At 47.3% G+C, this 27,721-nt stretch overlaps 2 long non-coding RNA genes across 2 annotated transcripts in view; one reads left to right on the top strand and one right to left on the bottom strand.

The window, feature by feature from the left end:
• The window catches only part of LOC146797183 (uncharacterized), a 73,569-nt gene that overhangs the window by 35,347 nt on the left and 10,501 nt on the right, over nucleotides 1-27,721 (top strand). The window lies entirely within an intron of this gene.
• LOC146797184 (uncharacterized) lies at nucleotides 219-27,646 on the bottom strand. Its single transcript, XR_014969975.1, has 3 exons — nucleotides 27,425-27,646; nucleotides 7,552-7,668; nucleotides 219-368 (listed from the first exon to the last, which is right to left on the bottom strand). It is a non-coding gene; the product is annotated as an uncharacterized LOC146797184 (long non-coding RNA).

Genomic DNA, 27,721 nt, shown 5'->3' with positions numbered 1-27,721 from the left:
AAATCTTTAATAACTATGAGGCAAAAAATCACTAGAAACGTTACCTTTTTTTATTACAATAAGACAATTTACAACATTACAAGACTACAACTTTATTAACAAACTATTTAAACAATTGTAAAACAAACAAAACAACCAACTTTACTAATTTACAAGATTTTATTTGGACTCTGATGAGTAGCACCAAACACTCCGTCCTTTCTCTTTCATTTCTCTGTTGGATAGTGGTGTGGGTAGAGTTGCTTAGTTCGCGCTCTTTTTCAGCCACATCAGCCTGCCAAACAATGTTCACTTTCACAGTTTTTTCATATCAGGCTAGGCGGCAAAATAGTCTCAGCAAAGCTTCACCTTGTCAAAAGAAGTTCAGCCTGGAGTGTAGAAAGAAGCTGTGTCAGATGTATCTTCCAGGAATGTGAAAGCATTTAAGATCCACACATTCACAAAGGCTAGCTCAGACAAAGTTAGCTCATGCAGATTAATTAGACGTTTCTTTAGGTGCCCACATGTCCTCAGTGCTCAAGCAGACAACAACCCTGCTTACCTGAATAAAGTTTGCTGCTTATGTAACCAGATCCTTTTCTCATCAGACACACGTAGAGCTACACAAAACAAGCTGCGGCAAGATCACACATTTTTTTTGCAAACCTTGTTTATTGGCATTTCCAAAGTTATTCAACATATATTATAGGATACAAGTATCACAATTTCAATTTCTCCAATTTGCTTCTTACTTTTCAGTTTTCGATCTAGTATTTGTACCAGGGATTCATCATACTGCTTAATTTTAACTCAGCTTCTACTATTTAATACATTCTCAAACATATCAGCTCTGTTTCCCATGAGCTGTCTTAGCTATTATTAGCCAACATCTTGCTTTTCAAATTCCCCCTCTGCAGCTGTGTATCCTCTCCTATTTAAGCATACTTGTCTGGTATAGCTACGGCCCTCTATCAGTCTTCCACGCCATCACTATTCGTCTCTTCGCAAGGGCTAGGGCCAGGTCAACAAATTTGTTTCCTACCTTCCGTTTCGGTGGGCGGGGGAAAAGCCCCAAAAGGCACGCCTCCCCGGTGTTGCTCAAATCTCTCCCCAGTGTCATTCCCGTTCGTCGGACTACTTTGGCCCAGAAGGGGGTCAGCACTGCGCAACTCCAGATCATGTGGACAAAGTCCACATCTGGCTGGGTGCACCTTGGGCACGCCGGCATTTCCCCCCCATGTATCATTCTGATTCTGTGTGGGGTCAAATATGTCATGTGGACATAGTTTAAACTAGGTGTATTTTAGTCTTGTATTGCGTGATATGGATTTAGGAGAGGCCAAGACCTTATCCCATTCCTGGTCTGTAAATTGCTTGTTTAGTCCTTGTTCCCAGCGTTCCCTGAGTTTGGGCAGTGTCGGCAGCAATGCCTCTACCAGTGTCATGTAAAACCATTTCACTTGATGTCCAGCCCCTCCCAAGGTAAATACTGCATGGAGTAGGGGATGCGTTTCCAGCTCCCCGCCTCCTCCTCCCCATATTTCTCTGAAGGAGCAAACTAGGGCCTCATACTGCAAGAGCTGGCCCACTGGCAACACGTATTGCTCCACTAGCTCCACACAGGTGATCGGCGCCTTCTCCCGGTATAAGTCGCCCACTATCTCAAGACCCACTCCCTCCCACTTTATCAGTTGCTCCGAGGTAAAAATTTGGCGTGGGGTTCCGTGTGGTAAGCCCACCAAGGGGAGCTGGGGTGAGTACTTAGGAGTCTCGGAAAGTCTAGCCAGGCTTTTCTTCCAGCATGTTAATGCCATGGTTTGTAGGATCGTCTTGTAGGGTCTTACAACTCTTTGGTCCTGTATCCTGGCCAATACCTGGGCGGGACGGGTGCCTAGGTCCCCCATGACTGTTTCCTCCGCATGAGCTCCTTCCAGCCGCTGGGTCAACCACTGCAGCTAGGAAACCAGGTAGCACAGTTCAAAATTAGGCACTCCCAGCCCCCCATTGTACACAGGGTGTCGCAGCGACGCCAGTGAAGCCCTCTTTCGTCTGTCTCCACATATTAGGTTTTGCACTAGTAAATCCAGAGGGACAAACCAACCTATGGGTAACACCAGCGGAAGGTTCACAAAATAATAAAGTCGCCTGAGCAACATAACCATCTTGGTCAGTGATATGCGCAGAATAAGGATCTCATGCAGGATATCCGTGCGGGATGCGGAGGTTCACGGAGCCGGGAATCTACGCTGCCGTCCCGGTCGCCATCTTGGCTCCTCCCCTCATGTGCGCCATTATTGGCCGCTTCGACGAACTCCAAACAGCTACACAAGTTCTGAGCGAGTGGAGCGCCCTATCTAGGTTGCCTTCACCTAAGTCAGCCAGAGAATGGTAGACATGTATGCCCCGGTATTTAGTCATGGCCATAGCCCAGTTAAGGTCCGCTGGGAGCGTTTGCGGCGTCCGCAGCGGTCGCGCCACCGGGAAAAGATAGGTCTTTGTCTTATTCACTCATAATCCTGTTAAAGCAGCAAATCTATCTAGTAATGGCAGGGCCATGGCTGATCCAGCCACCGCCCCTTGTAGATATATCAACAGGTCATCCGCATATAAGGAGATGATGTGTTGTCTACCGTCTAGAGTCAGCCCTAGTCTCGTCCCACCAGTGGCTCCATCGGCAGCGCGAACAGCACTGGCGACAAAGGGCACCCCTGTCTCGTGCCGCAGAGGATCCCGTACTGGGCTGAGAGTGTTCCACCGGTTTGAACTCGAGCCGTCGGGCAGTCATACAGTATTTTAATCCAGCGCATCCACTCTTGACCCAGTCCTAACCGCTCCATACATGCAAAGAGATACACCCAGGTAACTGTATCGAAGGCCTTCTCGAGGTCTATCGATAAAATTGCTGCGTGCTTGAGAGCACTGGCCTCTGGATGGTATAGCATGGAATATAGTCTCCAGAGATTATAAGAAGTGTTTCGTGAAGGGATAGATCAGTTTTGGTTGGCATGGATCAGTGTGGGCATGTGCGGGAGCAGCCTCATTGCCAACACCTGCCTCAGAATTTTGAAATCTAGATTAAGCATGGATAACAGCTGGTAATCTCCTACCCAGGTCCCCTGGGGTGGTCTTGGAAAGCGGGATCACAATGGCACTCTGTGTGGAGTCTGGGAGTCACCCTAGTTCCAGCGAGGCAGCGTACAGTGTTTCCAGGCTGCGTTCCAGTTTGGAGGCAAATGTGGAATATAATTCTGCTGGCAGACCATCAGGGCCGGGTGTCTTCCCTGTGGCCACTGACGTCATAGCGTGCCTAATTCTGCTAGCGTTACCGGGCTGCCCAGGGATTCTCTATATTCTTCATCTAGCCTGGATAACTGCAGGCATACCAAGAACTCCCTATCTTCATCTGGTAGGGTGGTGACGGGGCCACATATTGCGTTTCATTGTATTCCCTACAAACGGTATTTACGTTCTCTGGGTCGTACAAAATAAAGTTTGCCCCATTAATAATATGCGTTATATGTGATCCACGTGTTTCCGGTTTGATCAACCTCGCTAATATCGACCTGATTTGCCCTCCTCATCAAGTATTCTAGCCAGATACCCTTTGTAATCAAATCTCCGGAGTCTTTCTAGTGTCTCACTATACTGAGCCCTAGCATCTGAGAGGTCCGCCTGGGCTGTCGCGTCCATGCCCTGCCTATTATCTAGTGCATAGCGGTGTCCTTCTAGCTTGTATAGCTCCCCAAACAAGGCTCTCCTCACTCCCACTGACTGGTTCAAACAGTGGCCACGTACAGCCACCTTGAAAGCCTCCCATTCCACTAGCCCAGAAGAAGCGGGACATGCATTTCTGTCAAAGTAAGTGTCTATGCAAGAGCTGAGAGAGTCCCTGAAGGTGCCATCTTCCATCATCTCCGGTCTGAACCGCCACAGCAGGATCGGGGGTCAATTTCCCAGGGGACGATGACAATGCAGTAGTGGGCTACAATCTAAACAGGTGCGCCCCAAGTATTCTGTATGTGTGGTTGTCTCATGGATGTCTGCGATGCAAAGAAATATGTCTAGCCTGGTGTGTATTTGATGTAGAGGAGAGAAAAAGGAGCATTCCCTTTCTGCCACATGTTGAACCCTCCAAGTGTCCCCCCAGTCCCGAAACCCTGTCGCGGTGCGATGCGGCTATGCCCCCAGAGGGGAGGGTGTGACCGGTCTAGCCCCACATGCTGCACACAGTTAAAATCACCTCCTATGATTGTGGCTTCCGGTGGCAGACCTGTCAGTTGGGCCGAAAGCTTCTGAAGGAAAGCCAACTGGTCATGGTTTGGGGCATATATGTCCCCAGTGGTTATATTCTCGCCATTTAGCCTCCCATGCAACAGCACATATCTCCCATCTTTATCTATCTTGGTGTCAGTGACTTCGAGAGGAACCCCAGCCCTTATCCACACAAGGACCCCCTAGCGTATGCAGAGTAGTTTGTGGCATAGATCTGCCCCCTCCACCGTCTGTGCAGCTTCGTGATTTCATTCTGCATCAGGTGTGTTTCTTGGAATAAGGTGATCTGGACCCCCATCCTCCTTAAATAACTGCACTGCGCACCATTTATTCATTGAGCCCAGTCCTCTCACATTCCAAGAGAGGAATTTAACAGTTCCTGAGTCTATTGCCATGGCCATTGGAATCTAGTTAAACACTAAGCTCCCCACTACCCTCCCAGACGTCCACCACTGCTGTTTGCCCACTTGTATAGGAAGGACATTGGCACATGAAGCTAAGAAAGAACAAAACCTATCCCCGTAAAAAACAACTCCCTTCTCTCAGAGCAGTTCGACAACGGTCAGCTTCCCAAATATTTTCTCAAGCACTAACCACCATTGTAGGGCGGGAACCAGAGCGGTGCCCTCCCGTCGGGGGCAATGAGAAAGTTCAGCACCTCGCTCTGTTTTTGCACCAGGCCAGTTCAGGTCAAAATTCACCAAGTCCATCTGTATGCGGTGCTCCTTCCCAGCAGGTCCTGCTTGGCAGCTCTCCAATTCATCGCTAAATAATGTCATCTGCTGTCCCGGGGGGGACCACCAGCAATATCACGCTACTGCGTTCAGAGGTCTCCGACACCGGCCCTCCCATCCCCTTAGTTGAGCCCAACCTCACTCCAGGTGAAGCCTCTACACCACTCATGATGTCTGCCACTGCCTGCAGCTCTGCTGCCCTCTCTTTTGCAGTCTGTGAGGGGCTCTGCTTTTTTGATCTCTCCCTGCTGGGCCTTCTCTTGGGCCGTTTCCGTTGATCTCCTTCTGGTTGCCTCCACAGGCTGGTTACCATCTCCCTACGGATTCCCAGTTCAATACGCTTCCAACCAGTTCCAGGCCAATTTGGGATCATCACAGAAAGGAGATTGCCCATCAAGTATTATGCGTAGGCGGGCGGGTAACAACAGTGAATATTGAAGTCCTTCATCGCATAGGGCTTTCTTTATCTCCAGGTAGGACGCTCTTCATCTTTGCTATTCGAGGGTGCAGTTCGGGAATATAGAGACCCTGCTGTTTTGCACCATGAATGGAACATCTGATCTCACCTTCCGTAAGAGCAGGTCTCTGTCCTTATAGTGTAGCAGCCTGGCCACTACCGGACACGGGGGCCGACCTGGTGCCGGAGGCCTTCCAGGGACTTGATGTGCTCTCTCCAGGGTGTAAAAAGTGGATAGCCGTTCAGGCGCGACAACTGTCTGGAGCCAGCTTTCGAGGTAACCCACCATGTTTTGCCTTTTGTTTTCTCTGGCAGGCCTACTACATGTATATTATTTCGACTGTTGCGGCCTTCCACATCTTCCGGTATCTGTTCAAGTATGTCCACTCTGGTCATGAGGTCTAGGATTTGGTGTGACATCGCCTCCTGGGCCAGTGCCAGGTCCGCTATTGTTACTTCCACAGTTTTTAGTTATTCCAACAGCTTTGAATACTCTGCGCGGAGGAGCCTCAACCCCACCGAGACCGTTCTGATGTCCTGGTGCAGGGTGGCCTTAGTGTCTGCTATGGCCTCCAGGATCTTTTTCAATTGCTTTTGCACTGGGTCTACAGGCTGCTGGAGTTGGCCATCAGGTTGCTGCGAGTCCTGGGGGTCCTCCTCCTGAGCCGGGGGCACCCTCCGATTTAGTCTGGGGCTTACCTATGATGTTGCACACCGTCAACACCAGCCAGCAGGGAGCCAGCAGTCTCTGCAGATTGGTGCATGGGTGGGGGGTGCTGAACTGTGGTCCCTACTGCAAACAGCGCTTGCCGGTACCTTCTAGCTCGGTCCTGCCCTCGGGCACGTATTGCGGTCTGCCACAGTGCTCGCGCCAGGCTGCGCTCTTCTTCTCTGGGCGAGGCCGGCATCACCAGCTAGGCCTGTTCCGCCAGCCTCTCTACGGCTTCACCCAGCTCTCTTCATCTCCGAGCTGTGTTCCCGGCTTCGCCTATATGATGTCTGTTAGGCCTACCATGCCATTCTCACTCCCACTCTCGATGGCTCAGGCCAATGCTTCCACTATAGCCTCCCTGATGCCACTCCTACGGCAGGTCCTCCGTGTATCAGGCCCGTACCGTTTATCCTCTTTGTTCCCAGCCCTTCTGTGGCAGCTGGCTCGTGGCTTCCCAGTGGGTGTTATGTATTTTCCCCCTCTCTAGATGGTCTCCCTCGCATCGTCCCGCTGCCCGGCGGCGACTCCACTTGCTGTAGTCGACACCTTTGCCTCTAAGCCGCTTGCAACCGCCCCCTCCAAGCTCAGTTAAATCTGCACTTTTCCTGCACCTACCCGGTCTGCCAATCCAGGTCTGCACGCCTCGCCCAAGGTCTACTGTGGCCTGCGCCGGGGCCCTGCTCCCGCAAGTCACAGTCTTCTCAGTGCACCTATGTCGCCGTTAGTGCGTCAGGCCAGTGGTGGCCACTTCCTCAGGGTTCAGTCCTAGGGACTTAGCCGGTCAACGAGTTTCCAGCTGTGCTCGCCCAGTCTGCCAGCTCAGGCCTGCAGCATTGTGCACTGGGGCACCCCTCCCGCAAGTCGCGGTCCTCTGCGCTCACCTGTAGCGCCGTTAGTGCATCAGGCAGGGCGTTGCCACTTCCTCCAAGCTCACTCTGGTCGCAGGGCTTCCACTTCAATGCTAGGCTGCCTTCTGCATCTGCCCCTGTTCGGCACCTTTCTTCCCAGTCATGGGAGGGAGGTCCCTGCAGCCTCCAGGCCCACTCCCCGCAACAAGGCGACATAACTGCTCCTCCCGGCCTCCACCCCACAGGCCCTGGGGGCCCGCCTGCGTCCTTCGCTCACCACTTTCGTGTGGATCCGCCGCAGTTTCACCCCCCCCCCCCCTCCCCGGGAGCTCGGGCATTTCTCCAGTTTCTGGGGGGTTATCCTCCATTGCACAGTGCGGCCCAGCCGCCAGGATTTACAGGATAATTATCGGGCTGGTGCGGAGCTCCGAGCTCACGCGTCCACCATGTTACTCGGGTAGGCCACATCCCCTCTTCGGCAAGATCACACATGTCCCTCCTAGGCAATAGGAAGATAATCAGTTCTGCAATTACAATTTTATTCCTTACTTTCCACACAGTTATTGTTTCCTGTTTCTTCCAAAGTGAATACGTTTTGTTTTCCTCCTCCATATATTTTGTGACATGGTACTTTCTTTTTCACAACCTCTGATTTCTATTTTCCTCCTAAGAAAAGACAAAATAACCAAAAAACTTAAAGTTACATACTGATCTATAATTGATAACAGTGATACATCACTAGATTAATTAAGCTTTTCTACATTTTTATTACCCACAATCACATATTTATATCTAGTGTACCACTAACCTGTTATTCCTTTTCCCTGAACAATTCCACACCCCCAACCAGTGCATTTTCTTCACAATTAACTTATAACATGCCGTCAACCCTGGTTCCATAAAAGTTTGTAAAGTAACACATTCCTCTTGAAACACTTTTGCTAGCAGTGAGCACAGTGTTTTACACCAGAAATAGCAATATCTCCACTCAGACATCTCATGTAGCGAAAGTATGTGTACAGCAAGGTTCATAGAAACACTAGGACTTGTATTAACAGATCCCAGATTGTTTCTTATATAATTTAAGAAACACTGCCTCCTTTACTTACAACTACATACAGATTTTAAAGACAACGTGTAATACTTGCTGATAACTCTCTATAGTCTAATGTCTACTTATCAAAATCGATGTTGAGATATCACCTGACCTTTGGAGCTCTTTCTTAACTGCACTGAAAACATCAGTCTTTTTCAGTTCCAAATTAAGTCACATCTGCTGAGCACAGCTCAAAGAGACTGCCTTCTCTTCCAAACCACCAAGGACAATCTCAGCTATCTCTGACTCTGCATCCAATCAGATCACAGCATTTATTCAACCATGCGATAAGAATGTTAACTAGACTTTAGCCCTTTTTATCTACTTCTCCTCATACGATCTTGCGAGACTCTTGCAGAAGCGTAAAACACCTCCTGGCAGGCCAGGTAAATTTTCCTCAAGGGTCTCGCAAGACGCTTGTGGGATAGTAAAACACCTCGTGGCAGGCTCAATAATTTTTCGTGCAGGTCTCACGAGAAGCTTGGGTATCGAATGAGCCTCATGCGGCAAGCATCACTCCCTGAAGCTTGCACTCTATTCTCACGAGACTGTCGCAGGATTGCAACAAAATTGTAGGGAAATAGTACCATATAGGAGGGACTAGCCTATCCTTTGAGAACCCTCTGTTGAATAATGAATGTGCATACTGGAGTATAAGAAGTGACTGCCCTCTACACAGAGACCTCTCTCTGGAATGACAGGTGTACATCATAGGGTGTGTGGGGAGTGACAGACCACTCCTTTCAGACCCCTCTCTCAGATGACGGGTGTGCATAGTAAGGAATGGGCAGGGACTGGCCTCTCCTTTCAGACCCCTCTCTCAGATGACGGGTGTGCATAGTAAGGAATGGGCAGGGACTGGCCTCTCCTTTCAGACCCCTCTCTCAGATGACGGGTGTGCATAGTAAGGAATGGGCAGGGACTGGCCTCTCCTTTCAGACCCCTCTCTCAGATGACAGGTGTGCATAGTAAGGAATGGGCAGGGACTGGCCTCTCCTTTCAGACCCCGCTCTCTGGGCTGATGGGTGTGTGCATGGACCGGCCTCTCCTTTGAAACCCCTCTCTCAGATGACAGGTGTGCATAGTGAGGAATGGGCAGGGACTGGCCTCTCCTTTGAAACCCCTCTCTCAGATGACAGGTGTGCATAGTGAGGAATGGGCAGGGACTGGCCTCTCATTTCATGCCTCTACCATAGATGATAGCTGTGCGTAGTAGGGTGTGTGGATGGACCGGCCTCTCCTTTGAGACCTCTCTCTGATATGATGGGTGGGTGTAGGAGTGAGTGGAAAGGGACTGAACTCATTTCATGCCTCTACCATAGATGATAGCTGTGCGTAGTAGGGTGTGTGCATGGACTGGCCTCTCCTTTCAGACCCCTCTCTCAGATGACGGGTGTGCATAGTAAGGAATGGGCAGGGACTGGCCTCTCCTTTCAGACCCCTCTCTCAGATGACAGGTGTGCATAGTGAGGAATGGGCAGGGACTGGCCTCTCCTTTCAGACCCCGCTCTCTGGGCTGATGGGTGTGTGCATGGACCGGCCTCTCCTTTGAGACCTCTCTCTGATATGATGGGTGGGTGTAGGAGTGAGTGGAAAGGGACTGACCTCTCATTTCATGCCTCTACCATAGATGATAGCTGTGCGTAGTAGGGTGTGTGCATGGACCGGCCTCTCCTTTCAGACCTCTCTCTGATACGATGGGTGGGTGTAGGAGTGAGTGGAAAGGGACTGACCTCTCATTTCATGCCTCTACCATAGATGATAGCTGTGCGTAGTAGGGTGTGTGCATGGACCGGCCTCTCCTTTGAGACCTCTCTCTGATATGATGGGTGGGTGTAGGAGTGAGTGGAAAGGGACTGACCTCTCATTTCATGCCTCTACCATAGATGATAGCTGTGCGTAGTAGGGTGTGTGGATGGACCGGCCTCTCCTTTGAGACCTCTCTCTGATATGATGGGTGGGTGTAGGAGTGAGTGGAAAGGGACTGAACTCATTTCATGCCTCTACCATAGATGATAGCTGTGCGTAGTAGGGTGTGTGCATGGACCGGCCTCTCCTTTGAGACCTCTCTCTGATATGATGGGTGGGTGTAGGAGTGAGTGGAAAGGGACTGAACTCATTTCATGCCTCTACCATAGATGATAGCTGTGCGTAGTAGGGTGTGTGCATGGACCGGCCTCTCCTTTGAGACCTCTCTCTGATATGATGGGTGGGTGTAGGAGTGAGTGGAAAGGGACTGAACTCATTTCATGCCTCTACCATAGATGATAGCTGTGCGTAGTAGGGTGTGTGGATGGACCGGCCTCTCCTTTGAGACCTCTCTCTGATATGATGGGTGGGTGTAGGAGTGAGTGGAAAGGGACTGACCTCTCATTTCATGCCTCTACCATAGATGATAGCTGTGCGTAGTAGGGTGTGTGGATGGACTGGCCTCTCCTTTGAGACCTCTCTCTGATACGATGGGTGGGTGTAGGAGGGAGTGGAAAGGGACTGAACTCATTTCATGCCTCTACCATAGATGATAGCTGTGCGTAGTAGGGTGTGTGCATGGACCGGCCTCTCCTTTGAGACCTCTCTCTGATATGATGGGTGGGTGTAGGAGTGAGTGGAAAGGGACTGAACTCATTTCATGCCTCTAACCATAGATGATAGCTGTGCGTAGTAGGGTGTGTGCATGGACCGGCCTCTCCTTTGAGACCTCTCTCTGATATGATGGGTGGGTGTAGGAGTGAGTGGAAAGGGACTGAACTCATTTCATGCCTCTACCATAGATGATAGCTGTGCGTAGTAGGGTGTGTGCATGGACCGGCCTCTCCTTTGAGACCTCTCTCTGATATGATGGGTGGGTGTAGGAGGGAGTGGAAAGGGACTGACCTCTCATTTCATGCCTCTACCATAGATGATAGCTGTGCGTAGTAGGGTGTGTGGATGGACTGGCCTCTCCTTTGAGACCTCTCTCTGATATGATGGGTGGGTGTAGGAGTGAGTGGAAAGGGACTGAACTCATTTCATGCCTCTACCATAGATGATAGCTGTGCGTAGTAGGGTGTGTGGATGGACTGGCCTCTCCTTTGAGACCTCTCTCTGATATGATGGGTGGGTGTAGGAGTGAGTGGAAAGGGACTGAACTCATTTCATGCCTCTACCATAGATGATAGCTGTGCGTAGTAGGGTGTGTGGATGGACCGGCCTCTCCTTTGAGACCTCTCTCTGATACGATGGGTGGGTGTAGGAGTGAGTGGAAAGGGACTGAACTCATTTCATGCCTCTACCATAGATGATAGCTGTGCGTAGTAAGGTGTGTGCATGGACTGGCCTCTCCTTTGAGACCTCTCTCTGATATGATGGGTGGGTGTAGGAGTGAGTGGAAAGGGACTGAACTCTCATTTCATGCCTCTACCATAGATGATAGCTGTGCGTAGTAGGGTGTGTGGATGGACCGGCCTCTCCTTTGAGACCTCTCTCTGATATGATGGGTGGGTGTAGGAGTGAGTGGAAAGGGACTGAACTCATTTCATGCCTCTACCATAGATGATAGCTGTGCGTAGTAGGGTGTGTGCATGGACCGGCCTCTCCTTTGAGACCTCTCTCTGATATGATGGGTGGGTGTAGGAGGGAGTGGAAAGGGACTGAACTCATTTCATGCCTCTACCATAGATGATAGCTGTGCGTAGTAGGGTGTGTGCAGGGACTGGCCTCTCCTTTGAGACCTCTCTCTGATATGATGGGTGGGTGTAGGAGTGAGTGGAAAGGGACTGAACTCATTTCATGCCTCTACCATAGATGATAGCTGTGCGTAGTAGGGTGTGTGGATGGACTGGCCTCTCCTTTGAGACCTCTCTCTGATATGATGGGTGGGTGTAGGAGTGAGTGGAAAGGGACTGAACTCATTTCATGCCTCTACCATAGATGATAGCTGTGCGTAGTAGGGTGTGTGCATGGACCGGCCTCTCCTTTGAGACCTCTCTCTGATATGATGGGTGGGTGTAGGAGTGAGTGGAAAGGGACTGAACTCATTTCATGCCTCTACCATAGATGATAGCTGTGCGTAGTGTGGTAAATATTTCTCCTTTACCGGGACTGAATTTGATACAGAAACATTATAAAATAGCTCAGTAAAATGAGAGGCAGAATCCGTGATATTAGAGTTTCGGAATGGACTTTATTCCGGTGGTCGATTATAATCGGATGCTTCAAGTTCCATCACCACGCGGGTTCAGGAAGTGAAGTACATACTTTATTGACAAGAAGTAACTTTTATAGTCCATACATTATAATGAAGTGAATATAGTAGGCGTAACAATTGATAAGGACATTTGACGTTTGGTTTGCGTAACCGAAAATGGGTGTAATAATGAGTAAAAAGGAACATGATTGGTTGTGATGTCATGTATAGGTGGATCTATAAGATAATACTTGGCATGGATGCGCGCGCAGCAGTATGACGTGTAATTGATGTGTAACTAGGGGGTGACGGGGACTTGACATTTAGCTCTATATGTGGAGACAAGAAGTCTGGGGGGTCAAGTCAACCTAATCCCAAATCATATCTAACATCCTATGTTTAAAGAACTATGTTATCCATAAAAGAAGGACTCTCGGACAGAATCTATTCTATACTGACTGTGAGTGTACAAGCGTCTAAGTGTCTACACTGAATGCGAGGGAGTAGGAATATTCCATGGTAACAGGGCTATGAATTACTTGCATGAGGACAGAGAAGATGGGCCTTTTTGCTTGGTAACTGGAGGAATGTTTACTTAAACTACTAGGCAGGAATGCATCGGCTGAGGGGGAAGCAGATAATTCGAAGGTGAAATACAGTTCTTGGCAGAGAGTAAGCTGATGTCAGGCTTCGTGAGCCGCGCAGAGAATGAGACAAAGTTCATGGTCACAGATGCAGGCTCAGACTGGAGCTTTCAGAGGCAGAAGGCAAGAGGAGTTTCGATGGCAGAATCAGGGCCTACTTGCCTGGACTGTAAAAATGGCATAAGTGAACCATATAAAGCCGGTGGCCTTTCATATTTAGGAATGGAATATCCGGCCTGTTCATGGCGGATCTGACAGAGGACATGTTGACGGTGGGCATACATGTATTTGCGTCTTCATAACTGGAACTGGGGGGGACATATATGTACTTGTGATATACACATGGAACCGTTGGGGTCCAAGATAGGGGACATAACTGACCAGGAAAATCCATATTTCCACATTCCCTCCTTGTCCCCTACTTGCCCTTCAAGAGATATCAATCTTCATCAATCCATTGATCTGTTCATATAGCATCATTTGTTCTTCTTTCTTCTTCCGGGATCTTGAATGAAAATCTTGATGTGGGATACACGATGTGGCACACAGACCACAAATCGCTGGTCCACATTGTAGACATAGACAGCAACTGAATAGTATGAGAAGGCCAATACCTAGGAAGGATAGAACTCTCCATCCCCAGGCTGATACCGCATTCCAAAACCAACTGGACCAAGTCCAAGTGCCTGGGTTCTGGCGTATCTGGCTTACAATCTTATGAAGGCGAGTGATGGCTTTATATACAGATGGCGAATTTTCTGGTATGAATACGCAACAGCTTGATCCGATGACCCTACAAGCTCCGCCCCTATCAGCCAGGATGACGTCAAGGACAAGACGATTTTGAAGCACAACAATCCGCATAGCAGACTGCTCTTCCGTTAAATTGCCTAAGGCGGAAATAGTCTCATTCACTATTGCTTCAAGGGTTCTAGTTAATCTACGTATCAGTTTACTATTAGTAACAGTACCTATATAGGGAAAGATGCCTTTATTAAAATCTACATACTTGTCCCATGCCGTCTCAGTGTAATCGACAATGGGGAGATCTCTCCGTTCTCTGTTGTGTACTAAATGAATATTTCTGTAATAATCAGGAGGAGCTAGGAAAACAGGTGGCAAAAGGAATGCAATGTAGCAGGTACCATCCCAATCTAGGGGTAGACGCATATATGCAGTCTGACCACATATAAAGTAGGAGTGGCGAGAAGCTCTGAATGAAGATTTTCCTTGATCACTGAATTCTACCATAGTAGTGCATTTACTATGGCCCATATGTATGGAACCAACCTTTCTTACACACAATTCACCTTTTGCTGGGAATACTGACATGGTGGGTAAGACTAGCTCAACTTCGGATACGACATTTAGAATCATGAGATTAGGTGTAAAATTACCTAATCCATACACTTCATTTTCTAGATCAGTTCCTGTTCTTTTGGGGCGACCCTCCTTGTCAGGGTAGCAGACTTTGAGTAAAACTAGGTTCAGGTTTCCCCATATCCAATGGTCTTGGTAAACTGCTGTGTCTGAGTCTATGGAATTAATTAAACTAAACCATGCTCCACAGGAGCCATTATGTGTGAATGAATGTGGAAAGAAAGGCAGGACTCCTTCATAATTCTGATAGGGAGGGAGTCGGCCACACACCCAACAATTGGTGGCATTACTAGTCTGATGGGAATGATGTAACATACTAATGAAAGTGTTATTGCGCAGCGCAAGTCTATAAGACAATTCATGCGGAGGTAAGTCACTAAAAGAATGTTCAGCAGCAACATTATAAACATGTCTAGAAATAGGGTAATATATGTGCAACAACATACTTGTAATAATTATTAAAAGACTCAATAAAAACAAAATTAATAATGTCACTATGCAGTGGCTACGCAGTGATTTACAATACGCCTGTCGTTTCAACATTTTTCGGGTATTTTCTCTACTCAGGTCCAAGGGATACATGTCAGAGACAATTCAACCGCTTCACCTTGGAGAGGACTTAAACAATCAAATTGCTCGACTGGTTGGGCCTAAGCTTTAGTTTATAATTTTCAGATTTGTTAGGTTCAACAAAAGGGAGTTTTGTATCAGTCTGTGAGGGAGTGCAGGGCACAGTGTCTATATCCGAAGATAGTCCATGAAATTTCTTGATGTGGCTTGAATGAATCCAGCCCTTGCGACCCTCGATCTTCACGGCTGTTCTTGTGGTCAACAGGACCAACTTGGGTGCTTTCCACCTGGGCTCCAGCTGAGTCTTTCGGTCGAAATTCCTCACAAAGACAAGATTACCCGGAACAACGTCATGGGGTTTCACCTCAGTGTTGTCGGGAAAGGCTGCAGCTACCTGTGAACGAGAAGATTGTAGTGCAGACATCAAGGAAGCCAAGTAATCTGTCAGCATATTACAGTCAATATCAGTTATTTTGCGTGGTATAGGCGTCCCCCACATATTCGGTGGTCTACCGAAGATCACCTCATACGGGGATAGCCCTGTTCTAGAGTGTGCTACCATTCTCATGTAAAAAAGTGCAACTGGTAATGCTACTATCCAGTCGACCCCTTTCTCTCTGCATATTTTGGACAGTCTGATTTTCAGTGTCTGATTATGTCTTTCTACGAGACCTGCTGCCTCGGGATGTCGGACACAGTGGAATTTCCACTGATATCCTAGCAGAAGTGAAACGTGTTTCATTAATTCGGATGAGAACGGCTGGCCGTTATCTGAGTAGACAACACGTGGTAAACCGTATCGTGGGAAGAATTCTCGAACCAACTGTTTGGCAGTAGTCGGGGCAGTGTAATCTGAAACCGGGTACGCCTCTGTCCAACGGGACAGAGCGCAGACAACTACGAGAACATATTTAAATCCTCGACATCGTTCCATCTGGATATAATCCATCTGTAGGACTTCAAAATGGTGATCAGGAGGATGAAATCCACCTTGTTCTACGGGAACACTTTTTCCTGGGTTGAACTGGCAACAGATCATACAGGTACGGACCTTTTGTTTTGCTGCTGCTCGTAAATGTTTATTGAACCAAATGTGTTGAATGCTGTCTAGCATAGCTTTTTCTCCTAGATGTGCCGGACTATGTATAGTGTTAATTACGACTTGGACCATTGAATCAGGAAGGAACCATACAGACCTTTCCTTCATCATCCATCCTTGGTCCGTTTGGATCCCTCCTAACTCGGTCCATTTCTTTATTTCGTCTGGTGTAGCATGTGTCTGTATGTCAATTACGTCAAGAGTAGGATCTTTAACGGTCATACAATGTGTCGGTGTCGGGACTATTGTCTTTGTCATGTCGGGGGTCTGAGTTTGAGCAGTCAGTTTAGCTGTTCTGTCGGCTAGATCATTGCCTTGGGAAATGATATCAGTAACCTTCGTATGGGCCTTACATTTCATAATTGATATTTCAGTGGGTAGATGTATTGCATCTAATAATGCGTGAATGAGGGGTCCGTGCTGAATGTGGGCACCGTGGGAAGTTAAATAACCTCTCTCTCGCCACAGCACGCCGAAGTCATGTACAACTGCGAATGCATAACGTGAATCAGTGTATATGTTGACTTTTTTATTCGTGGCTTGAATACAGGCTTGTGTCAGAGCGATGAGCTCTGCGGCTTGAGCTGACAAAGTATTTATACGATTAGTTTCAATGACTTCAGTATCTGTTGTGACTGCATAAGCGGCTACTAACTCTCCTGTACTTGTTCTCATGCATGAACCATCGACATAAAATGTCAAGTCTGGATCTGACAATGGAACATCGGTCAAGTCTTGTCTGGGTTTTGTCGTTACAGTAATAACTTCAATACAGTCATGGGCTAGTGGGTCTGTTCCGGTTACTGGCAAAAGTGTGGCAGGATTCAATGTGTTACAGCGTCTTATTTCTATATGTGGCTGAAACAATGTAAGTTCATATCCTGTAAGTCGCGCTATAGTCAAGTGTTGTGTTTGCGTTCTATTTACAAGAACCTCTACTGCGTGGGGTACTTGAACTGTCAATGGATGTCCTAACACTATGGCATCGCTTTGTCTGATTGCTAAAGCTGTCGCTGCTACTGATTTCAGGCACGCAGGCAAAGCCTGAGCTACGGGATCTAATGTACTAGAGAAATAGGCACATGGTTTGTGTGCTCCTGCTTGATCCTGTGTGAGTACTGACAAAGCAGTACCTTCGCGTTCTGTAACAAAGAGTGTAAACTGTTTTCTGTAACATGGCGTTGCTAAAACGGGTGCTTGACATAAAGCTTTCTTTAGGCTTTCAAAAGCTTGTGTGTGTTCCTGAGTCCAAGGGAGAACAGTCGATGTGGCTGCCTCCTGTGTTGTCAATTGAATGAGTGGTTTTGCTAGAAATGCATACTGCGGGATCCACTGTCTACAGTATGAAGTGAGGCCTATGAAAGCCCGCACCTCCTTTTGTGTCTTGGGTATTGGCATGTTAGTTATTAACTGAATGCGGTCGGGTGTAAGCTGCCTTCCCTCCTTGTCCAGCGAGTGTCCAAGATAAACAACTTGCTGGACACAGAATTGCAGCTTAGAAGGGGACACCTTGTGCCCTTTTTCGGCTAGAAATTGTAAAACTGTCAGTGATGCTTTCTCACATTCAGGTTCGCTTCTTGCGGTGATCAACAGATCATCGACATATTGAAGCAAGGCAGTGTTAACTGGCATGTGGATACTGTCAAGTTCTCGTTTCAGTGCTTGGCTATAGATGCTGGGGCTTTCTGTAAATCCTTGAGGTGCGCGTGTGAATTTAAAGCTACGTCCATTTAAACTAAATCCGAACAAATATTGGCTTTCCGGATCTATTGGGACGCTGAAAAAGGCGTTTTTGAGATCAATTACAGTAAAGAACGTTGCTTCGGAATCAATAGCTGTCAATAATGACGAGATATCTGGGACCACAGGAAATTGTGGCACAATGCATTTGTTTAACTCGCGCAGATCAATAACCAATCGATATACTGGCGGCGCTGTAGGATCTGTTCGTTTAAGAATCGGTATTATCGGTGAATTACATATATTGGAGTCTGTTTCCACAACTACTCCTTGGGCAATGAGTTCGTCAATGATTTGTAGTAAAGCCACTACAGCATCTGGTGGTAACTTGTATTGTCGCATTCGTGGTAGCACCACTCCTGCCTTTAGTGTGACTCGATATGGTGTAATATTCATGCAACCAACATCAGTAGGGCCTTGTGCCCATAGACGTGTAGGTAAGGTCTGCAGTCGGGGATCCATGTCTCTAGATACATAGTGACCTTTAAAATCACGTAAAAACAATCTTACTCCTTCCGGAGAACAACATATTATCGCTCCTAGAGCTTTTAACGTTTTTATTCCTAATAGATTTTCTGGACATGATTTAGTAAGCAATAAATCTGTAGTTCGGGTCAAAGGTCCTATCGTAAGTGGCAGAGGTTGTGACACTTCATTAACAATAGGTTTTCCTGAAAAACCAAGGGAAATATTCTGTGAGCCTGAGAGGGGTGCCCCTGGAACTTCACTACGTTTTATAGTTGTTCGACTTGCCCCTGTATCGAGTAAAAATTTTCTATCTTGACCTAACAATTTACTATGTACATAAGGTCCTTCTTGATCTACAGGAATCTCGATAAGGGGTAAGTCACCTTCCCTCTCTAGGCTTGTTCATGCGTAACGCTGATACTCGGGATATTCATACTGTGCGGTCTGATACATTTGTCGTGTTGTTGTCTGTGTGGCAGCAGCAGGCAACGGTGGTGCAGCTGGCACAAACTGTATTGGCTGTTGTGCGGCTGGCATGGCCTGGGCATGCTGCATAGCTCCTTGTTCATTCTGATCTTGTCTTAGTGGCCGTGATCTTTCTTGTGTTTTACCTATGGCGATATTATGTTTTAAAACTGGACAATCGTGTACGTAATGGCCTGGCTTTTTACAATAATTGCATGTCCCCTTTACAGGTCCTGCTGAATCGGAATGTGTCATACCCTTTTTATGTCCTTCAGCTGGAACTGTCTGGGAAACTAGCATTTTCATTTTCGTGTCTTTCATGCGTCTGTGTTCATGTTCTTGTTCCTCTTTAATTCTATTGTGGTGGTACTGTAACATTTGTAACATTTGTGTTGGAGTGTTACCTTGCCAGGTACTCTCGAATTTTAATACTCTATTCTTTACTGGGGGCAGAGCATTTTCTACTAATTTTGTTACAAACAGATGTGGGTATGATTTGCTACTTGCTTTTATGCCACTATTTATACCAAAACATTTTTCAAATCGGGCATAGTAATCACTAGTGTCTTCATCTTGCTTCTGCTTACAGGCTGAAATTGTACCCCAATCTTCCTTTTTCGTAGTTAATAAACGTGGCAGTACCTGTACTAGTAGACCTGGTAGTGCTTTAGTTTTGTCCCCAAGCCCCGAACCTGGACCTCGGGCCCTTTCTTCTGCTTCTAATGCTGACCATTCTATCTTTTGATCACCTATCTCCCACTCTTTTTCCTTGAGTTTCTCATAAATGCCAGCAGGCATCAACACCTTTAATATTGTCATAATGTCGGGGTAGGTATACTCTCCCATGAGTAACATGTCTTTAATTTCTCGGTGAAAACCCGCTGGGTCTTTGTCATGACTGGGTACCACTTTCTTCATTTCTAACAATTCTATTTTCGATATGGGCGTATATACAAATACGCGTTTAAACTGATTGTCCTCACCCTTTATTGGGTGCACTTCTCGTAAGGGATTCTGTCTATCTATGTGATACGTAGTTCTTTCCTTGATGGACAATGGAACATGTTCTGAACATACAAAAAGAATATACTGCTTTCTTGATTCTAGAATTTCTTTAATTAATTCAGTACCTGGACCTCTCCATTTATTCATAAGTAATTCAGTCAGTATGTCAGGCAAGGGACCAGGGTCCGAATGCTGACTCCGATATAGTATAATGAGTTGTTGAATCATATAAATCCCAGCTAACCTTTGTTCATCTGGGGTAAGATTCAAAAATGTGCGTACTACTGTATCATCACTATATTTTCCGGGACTGTCCACCCAATGGACAGCTGCCCTGGCTAAATCTTGTTCATCCATAGAATCGAGGAAATGATAACCCCTTCGTTCTCGGAGTAGTTTGTCGGCGGTTTGGAACGAATGCTCGTTAGACCTTATATTAATTATAGGTATTTGAAAATTCCTGTTATTATCTAGACATATTGGACGTATTGGGTCAGTATGACATCTAGTCTGATTCCTATTACAAGATCTTCCTCTACCTACATAGGCTATGGTGTCTGACTGTCCTGTGGGCAGTCCTGACCCTTCTTCCTCGTTTTGTTCGAACTCGTCTACCTCTAATCGCTCTTCGTGTAGGCGTTCTATTTCTTTACGGATCTTTCGGCACATGGCTATTATACAGTTTTGTTTATCATGTCTCCCTTCCGATATATTCTGGCTCCATCTTGTAAGAATTTTCATTGCTTCCGGGTCTACCCCCGGTCGGTCTTGATTTCTGATCACACAGTTTATGAGGAAACGTAACAGTTCCCCCTGTATCTCTACTTTCTGGTATTCCATAGCTCTGTAAATACATTCTGGATCTCGCCCCGTTTGGACAAAATGATATATATTATCTAGATGCGCAGTCATTCCTGGTAACTTCGCTAAATACACTGTGGCTCGTCTGATACGCAATGATGCTAGGGTCATTTCGTCCTCCTTTCCAGGCACCGGGTCATATCTACAATCTATAAGAAGTTCCTTAAGCGCACGAGCACTAAGGAGTTTGGGTGTACGTGAATGCGCTGACTCTTGAAAAGTAAGTTTATTTATTCTGGGTGGCGTAGAAAAGACATTGGCAGCTCCTCCCGCGGCCCCATCTGGGGCGTCGGGTGTAAAAGGATTCGTCGAACGTGACACAGCAACTGCAGGTGTGGACACAGCCATAGAAGTAGCTGTAGGAGCGGATACAGAAACAGATGTGCTTGCCGGAACTTGTGACTCGATTTGTTGCTGCAGGGATACGGGTACTGGATCTTGGCGTTGAACCTCCCTGGTATGCGGTCTATGTGGGGCGGAATTAGCATACTCGGGAGCTGCGTCATCTAAATATGAGGAAAGAAAAACATCTTCTGCGGTTCTAGGATGCCCCTTAGGATGTACCTTTATTGGGAACAATGGGGTTGGCAAGTCTTTTGGTGTCTCTGGAGTAGCCTTAGGTAATCCTTCGGCCAGAAGGGGATACATACCATTCATAAGGGCATTTCTTTGTCTGTCTACTTGTTCTGATTTTACTCGGATACCTTCCTCAATTAATAGATTCTCTCGAACTTTATTGGAATTCTCTTTACTCTTCTCCTCCTGTCTACGTGCTTTTTCTGTTCGTCTATGTGATTCTTTACGCCATAATTCAACGGCGTCTTTCTGTGACTGTCTGACCTTTCTTTTCCATAACTCTTCCTCGACTTTCATGATGCACTCTGCATCCCAGGTCCCCGCTGTGGGCCACCTCTGACTTTCTGGTAATCCCTTGGTATAGTCTACCCATAAATCAAGAAATAATATAGCGTCTAAGCCATGTTTGTGATACATAAAGTGCCCTGGAGTGTCCCTAGGAGGAATAGGGACTGCTTCTTCGAGAACCCCTTTTCTGGTAGTGATCTGTCTTAATTTCGAAAAGAGCGGCATATTGAGAACTGACCTTATACTTGATTTTGACCTGATACTTGAATTTGAACAGACTTAATACAATAAACACGATAATGAACAGTCATTCATACCACGATATTCAGAACATACTTAAACACTTTAAACATTTAACATTAAACCATTAACTGAAACAACAATGATGATCGTCTGCATAACTAATCACCAAGCTTAATTCTCGACAATAACTAGACAATAACTAGACACTTCGGAATACTTCGGAATACTTGATATACTGCTAAACAGTACAGATACACTGCTAAAACAGTGCAGACCGGATTTGTGTACCCAAACCCGTCTTGACCGGCACAACCTATGTGCACGTCAGAAATGCCTCCCCAGCAATGGTACTCACCGGGTAGCTTCGGAAACGGAAGGCCTCAGTAACTTGAACTTGAACCGGACCGGACTCGACTCGACTCGACTCGTCGGACACTGGGCTTGACTTCGGACTGGTGGGTCTCTATATACCTCGGATCTTGCTCTCTCAGCTAGGCTCTGGTCGGGATACTTCGCACTTCTCACCGCCTCGTCTGGGTGTTGATCGCAGTCTCAGTCGCCCCCGCTTGACCGGAGGGAGATACAGGAAATCCTGCTGGTACGCGTTATTGTCCGTCCAGCTGTGGCAGGAGACCGGGCCTGCAACGCACCGCCGGCGCGTGAGATGAGAAAGTGTCCCTGTTCGGGCGCCATCATGTGGTAAATATTTCTCCTTTACCGGGACTGAATTTGATACAGAAACATTATAAAATAGCTCAGTAAAATGAGAGGCAGAATCCGTGATATTAGAGTTTCGGAATGGACTTTATTCCGGTGGTCGATTATAATCGGATGTTTCAAGTTCCATCACCACGCGGGTTCAGGAAGTGAAGTACATACTTTATTGACAAGAAGTAACTTTTATAGTCCATACATTATAATGAAGTGAATATAGTAGGCGTAACAATTGATAAGGACATTTGACGTTTGGTTTGCGTAACCGAAAATGGGTGTAATAATGAGTAAAAAGGAACATGATTGGTTGTGATGTCATGTATAGGTGGATCTATAAGATAATACTTGGCATGGATGCGCGCGCAGCAGTATGACGTGTAATTGATGTGTAACTAGGGGGTGACGGGGACTTGACATTTAGCTCTATATGTGGAGACAAGAAGTCTGGGGGGTCAAGTCAACCTAATCCCAAATCATATCTAACATCCTATGTTTAAAGAACTATGTTATCCATAAAAGAAGGACTCTCGGACAGAATCTATTCTATACTGACTGTGAGTGTACAAGCGTCTAAGTGTCTACACTGAATGCGAGGGAGTAGGAATATTCCATGGTAACAGGGCTATGAATTACTTGCATGAGGACAGAGAAGATGGGCCTTTTTGCTTGGTAACTGGAGGAATGTTTACTTAAACTACTAGGCAGGAATGCATCGGCTGAGGGGGAAGCAGATAATTCGAAGGTGAAATACAGTTCTTGGCAGAGAGTAAGCTGATGTCAGGCTTCGTGAGCCGCGCAGAGAATGAGACAAAGTTCATGGTCACAGATGCAGGCTCAGACTGGAGCTTTCAGAGGCAGAAGGCAAGAGGAGTTTCGATGGCAGAATCAGGGCCTACTTGCCTGGACTGTAAAAATGGCATAAGTGAACCATATAAAGCCGGTGGCCTTTCATATTTAGGAATGGAATATCCGGCCTGTTCATGGCGGATCTGACAGAGGACATGTTGACGGTGGGCATACATGTATTTGCGTCTTCATAACTGGAACTGGGGGGGACATATATGTACTTGTGATATACACATGGAACCGTTGGGGTCCAAGATAGGGGACATAACTGACCAGGAAAATCCATATTTCCACAGTAGTAGGGTGTGTGCATGGACCGGCCTCTCCTTTGAGACCTCTCTCTGATATGATGGGTGGGTGTAGGAGTGAGTGGAAAGGGACTGAACTCATTTCATGCCTCTACCATAGATGATAGCTGTGCGTAGTAGGGTGTGTGCATGGACTGGCCTCTCCTTTGAGACTTCTCTCTGATATGATGGGTGGGTGTAGGAGTGAGTGGAAAGGGACTGAACTCATTTCATGCCTCTACCATAGATGATAGCTGTGCGTAGTAGGGTGTGTGCATGGACCGGCCTCTCCTTTGAGACCTCTCTCTGATATGATGGGTGGGTGTAGGAGTGAGTGGAAAGGGACTGAACTCATTTCATGCCTCTACCATAGATGATAGCTGTGCGTAGTAGGGTGTGTGCATGGACCGGCCTCTCCTTTGAGACCTCTCTCTGATATGATGGGTGGGTGTAGGAGTGAGTGGAAAGGGACTGACCTCTCATTTCATGCCTCTACCATAGATGATAGCTGTGCGTAGTAGGGTGTGTGCATGGACTGGCCTCTCCTTTCAGACCTCTCTCTGATATGATGGGTGGGTGTAGGAGTGAGTGGAAAGGGACTGAACTCATTTCATGCCTCTACCATAGATGATAGCTGTGCGTAGTAGGGTGTGTGCATGGACCGGCCTCTCCTTTGAGACCTCTCTCTGATATGATGGGTGGGTGTAGGAGGGAGTGGAAAGGGACTGAACTCATTTCATGCCTCTACCATAGATGATAGCTGTGCGTAGTAGGGTGTGTGCAGGGACTGGCCTCTCCTTTGAGACCTCTCTCTGATATGATGGGTGGGTGTAGGAGTGAGTGGAAAGGGACTGAACTCATTTCATGCCTCTACCATAGATGATAGCTGTGCGTAGTAGGGTGTGTGGATGGACTGGCCTCTCCTTTGAGACCTCTCTCTGATATGATGGGTGGGTGTAGGAGTGAGTGGAAAGGGACTGAACTCATTTCATGCCTCTACCATAGATGATAGCTGTGCGTAGTAGGGTGTGTGGATGAACCGGCCTCTTTTTCCAGACCTCTCTCAGATAATTTTCCAACTGACCAACTACAGCAATGCGCCACTATTGCACCGGATGCCTTGCGGCATCCTTCACACAGATACATCAGAATTTCTAATGTGCCCTTGTAAACTTGCACCATGGATCTCCGTATTGTAAATACGGCGCATCCATGGTGTCGCAGGGGTTTCTGCTGCAGGAGCAAGGAATTGTGATGCATCGCTGTGTTACCGCTGCCGTGCGTCAATTTTTGTAAATGAGGCCCAGAGTCTCCATGGTCCCAGCCTTCCTCCGGAGCCGTCTCTTTCTGGACACCAGTTCACAGTGAATTTAAGTCAGTTCTGTCACTCACTTCCCAATTCGAACAAAGAATCTTCAAGAAGTCCAGTGCTAGACCATACACAGCTGGCCAACTGGCCTGCTTCACCAGAAGAGTCTTTTGAGTGCTTAGCTAAGACCCGGTGAGCTAAATGGAGATGAGCGTCAAGCAGCAGAAGAAAGCCCGAGTCAAAGCCAATGCGTAGGTTTGCAACACCAGCCGACATGGAAGCCAAAGCCCTTGGTCTAATTCCTCTCCAGCCACAATGTGGTACAATCTCTTCGGTGTGGCTAAGACCCAGCTAGGTGAGTGGTCAATTCAAAGCTTACGAAAGGTTAACGTTCAAAGACTGGGCTGTCCTTGTAGCCCCTTCCCGCGGCGTCCCTCCCACTGAATATCAGCGCTGCCTCAGCTGGCTCGGTGGCCTCTGGTCTTACACTTCAATGGAGAACAGGCTGAAAACATAGCTATCCCTGACCTCGTGCGGCCGCTGTACCAACTCTTTGATGGTCCATCATGGGAGTGGACTAGTCGCCCAGTCATCTGCTTCTCTTGTCTCCTCTGTAGGCCGCCGAGAGATGTGGCTGTCTAGCAACCCCCTCGTCCTCAGCACAGGAGATGCCTCCGAGGTCCTACAAGGGGAATCAGACCTCCTGCAGCTCTGCCCTGCAAAGCACAGACAGGTTGTGTGCCTGCGGCTAAGACACTGAATACAACAAACTACTAAACTTTAGAAAGGAAACAAATTCACTGAGAAAACAATTAATAGAGTCGCTCACATCGCGCTTCCACCCACCACAACATACAGCATGGAGCCGCAGTGCAGCCCACTTCAGCCACTGGCAGTCTTCTGTGTGAGTGGAGGTATTCTGCCCAAGCTCAATGTCGTCACAGAAAGTAGTCCCTTCAGTGTCACGGCCATTAGGGGTCCTTGTCTGCTTTTGTTTAAAAAAAAATCTTTTTTTTCTTTTCCTTTTTTGAACTTTGTGGGTGCCTGGGAGCTCCATACACACTGCAATCGGACCTCCACAGTGTGGGGTATATTCTCAAGAACGTGCGATAACCATCGCAAAAGTTACTTAAAGCAACCCTCAACATTGCAGTCCATCGCAGGAAATCTACGCTGTTAAAATGTAATCCTGAGTGAATTTGTATATATTTATATCTCTAATCACTAGTATATTTAGTAGACCTTTGTACTTACTACCACTCCTATGTGATTTTAGAGTTTATCTGTTTGTATCTCTTCCTTGAGAGACTTTACAACGTGTACATTTGTAATTTTTCCCTCCTTTCGCTCCACTTGTACATTTGCAATTTTTTTCTTCCTGTTTATTTGTCTTATGTAACTCATGTAATCCAAAGTCCTTATGTAACGCAACTGGTTCTTTTGTAAAGCACTCTGACACCTTCGGGTAATGTTCGCGCTATATAAAATCGCATTAAATAAAAAAATAACCAGGTATTCACATAACGGCGGTACCATGCGATAGTCACCAGATAACGCGCCAACTGGCCACGATAAAATCAGCGCCACGCCGCAAAAATGCAAATCACGAACGCAATAAATCCTGCGATGAGGCCAATCGCAGTACAAAAATCACCGAAAACCCGCGACAGGCCAGAAAATCCCAAGCGTCAGGCAGGAAAATGCAACATAAAAGCAGAGTAAACAAATGGTGAGGTGACAACCTGCGAGCACAACCCCACAGCTGTGACGCAGGACAAATGACCATGGTCCAAATCAGATAGGCATTTTCCCACAAACAGCCACAATGCACATGGACATACATTCAGTATGTAACCTGCGCCAATGCGAAAACAAACATGGTACACACTGTGAAACTGCATCTCCCCCTCACATTGCAGAGGGACAAACTACATCCCCTGCACACCGACGTGCCATGTACATGACCAAACAAGAATGAAAGCACACACTAATGCAGGGGCCGTGACTCCCCCTTACGCACATGATGCCCATGTCATGGGCCTTGAGTCACAGGGTGCATCCCTGCATCATGGCGGCACATATCAGAGCACAAAAATATCCCTGTTGTCACCTGTAGACCACAAATGACAGCCAAAGTGGAATGATATGGGACACATGTGAAACCCCGAAGAGTGGGATACCCTAACAACTGTTACACACAGAACTGGCAGTTAGAATACGTGACACCATAAACAGCCTCACTGCACAGAGGTGACACACCCACCACCCATCAACAAATCCCTCAATTGACAGCACAACATGTCGCACCCACACTTGTCTGAGTGAAGTGCCTGTACAGGCGAGTGACATGCATGCAGGGAATGTGTATGGGAATGCTTTTATTAGCACATGCAGTGCCTGTGACAGTCAAGGTACTGAGCCATTACTGCGAAGGACCCACACAATGTGACGTCAAACAGAAAAGAAACTGTCAATGATGTAGTCCCTACGGGCTATTCCTGCTGCGGCTGCAGTGGGGTGTGGTCCACCTGCCTCATTTTCATCATCATCGTCCGGTGCATCTGGCACTCGTATCCATGGGGCTCTGCGGCGTACACATATATTGTGCAACACACAACATGCAACGATCATCTTGCACACGAAACATGGGCTGTACAGGAACTTACCACCTGTGACGTCCAGGCACCTGAAACGGGACTTCAACACGCCAAATGTGCGTTCCACGATGCCCCTGGCGGGTTTGTGGGCCAAATTGTACTGTCTCTGGGGCCGTGTGTTCAGGGCTCGGAGGGGTGTCATCATCCAGGCGCAGAGTGCATATCCTTGGTCACCTGTGACAGTGCAGAGAGACATGAGTCACGACTACATACTGCATGATGTGTTGGCAGGCTCACTGGTTCATTGGTGTGTGATATGTGTGACTTAATGATTCCTGTAAGACATGTACTGCGTGTTGCAAATGA

This window comes from Triturus cristatus, chromosome 10 (genome assembly GCF_964204655.1).
Source record: "Triturus cristatus chromosome 10, aTriCri1.1, whole genome shotgun sequence".
NCBI lineage: Eukaryota > Metazoa > Chordata > Amphibia > Caudata > Salamandridae > Triturus > Triturus cristatus.
The sequence above is the reverse complement of the archived record's forward strand: the minus strand, read 5'-3'. Positions and strand labels throughout refer to the sequence as shown.